Raw genomic sequence first — 1,664 nt, forward strand, 5'->3', positions numbered from 1 at the left:
AAAAGCTAAAAAATAGCTATTTATTTAATCTGAGAGTTTGTAATTTAATTTAAGGAGTGAGTATTCAATTTATTTCTATTATCTTTTGGAGGGGCATTTACCATGATTTTCATTGATTCTCTCCCCCACTATATTTTCTGCCTTCCATTGGCATGACTATTTCCTCTATTTTAGCTTTTTCACTTCAAAGTTATACAGTGTGTTAGATTAAACAATATGATATTGCCATTATGTTGGCCAAAATTGATTGAACATCAGCAACTTCATATAGTTCAATTCATACTATCTTTTTTTTTTTCACAGTTTGAGTTTAATAGAAACTACACAAAAAAGGTGATGCCCCACTACTGTACATGTCAGTTGGCCTGCTCCATAAGTTTAGGTCATTTCTTCCAGAAAAAGAAAGACTGGCCCCCCAAAACCCTGCAGGAAAGGCCTGTTTTGCCCCAGACCACATCTGGCCTAAATCTAAGATCTTGTGTTTTAATAAGCATGACAATAGTAAAAGAGAAGCATGACAATAGAAAAGTTTTGTTCTCATGGCTGCACACTGCCGCCATGATCCTGTAATGGCCCAGTGCTCACTTCTGCTTAGAGAAATATTCTTTGCTCTTCTGGACATCAGGCTTGATGGTGTCACTGCCAGGTTTCCAGCCAGCTGGGCGCACTTCCCCATGTTTGTCAGTGAACTGGAAAGCCTGAACTAGTCTCAGAGTTTCATCCACAGAGCGGCCAACAGGAAGGTCGTTTACGGTGATCTGGTGAAGGACACCTTTTTCATCAATGATAAAGAGGCCCCTGAATGAGATGTCTTCATCAGCCTTTAAGACCCCATAGTCCTGAGCAATGGTGCTCTTGGGGTCTGACACCAAGGGAATGTTCATGGATCCCAGTCCTCCTTGTTTCCTGGGTGTGTTGACCCATGCCAGGTGACAGAAGTGAGAATCCACAGAAGCATCAATCACTTGGCAGTTGAGTTTCTTAAATTCTTCCACCCTATCACTGAAAGCAATGATCTCCGTGGGCCACACAAAGGTAAAATCAAGAGGGTAAAAGAAGAACACCACATATTTTCCTCTGTAGTCAGAAAGGCTGATATCTTTGAACTGACCATCTGGCATAACAGCTGTAGCTTTGAAGTTGGGGGCAGGGTGCCCAATTTTAGCATTTCCTGAAGACATCTTGCTATCAGCGACTCCGACACACAAGCACCACAAGCAGCAGGTCAGGAAGAAGCCTCTCGAAGCCCATACTATCTTTTTAATGTTTATTCTTAACTTGTAACAATCATACTTAGCTTAACAAAGTCAAAATCAGTTGATCTCTCCCTTCTCTTGAATCCCTTAAGGATCTTCGAATACATTTACTCTGATCACTACCATTTCCAATTTATATGGTATTATTGCCTAATATTTTAGTTTCATTTTATCACTGCCAAAATAATCATTACTGATAGAATTAATGATTATTGTCAATATTTTCTTCACTGTATTTCCAGGTTTCACCAATCCATTTGATTTTTTTAATGCATTCTTTCTTTTTTTATTTTTGTTCAATAACAGTTGTCCCTGTTGCACTCCCCTGTCCTGCATTGCACACCCCCTCCCTGCAGTCATTCCCCACCCCATTGTCCATGTCCATGGGTCCTTTATGCGTGTTCCCTG

General features: G+C 40.3%; 1 pseudogene; it reads right to left on the minus strand.

The window, feature by feature from the left end:
* Window positions 1-287: 287 nt before the first annotated feature.
* Window positions 288-1,244, minus strand: LOC112322789 (peroxiredoxin-1 pseudogene; annotated as a pseudogene).
* Window positions 1,245-1,664: the final 420 nt, after the last annotated feature.

This window comes from Desmodus rotundus, chromosome 10, assembly GCF_022682495.2.
Source record: "Desmodus rotundus isolate HL8 chromosome 10, HLdesRot8A.1, whole genome shotgun sequence".
NCBI lineage: Eukaryota > Metazoa > Chordata > Mammalia > Chiroptera > Phyllostomidae > Desmodus > Desmodus rotundus.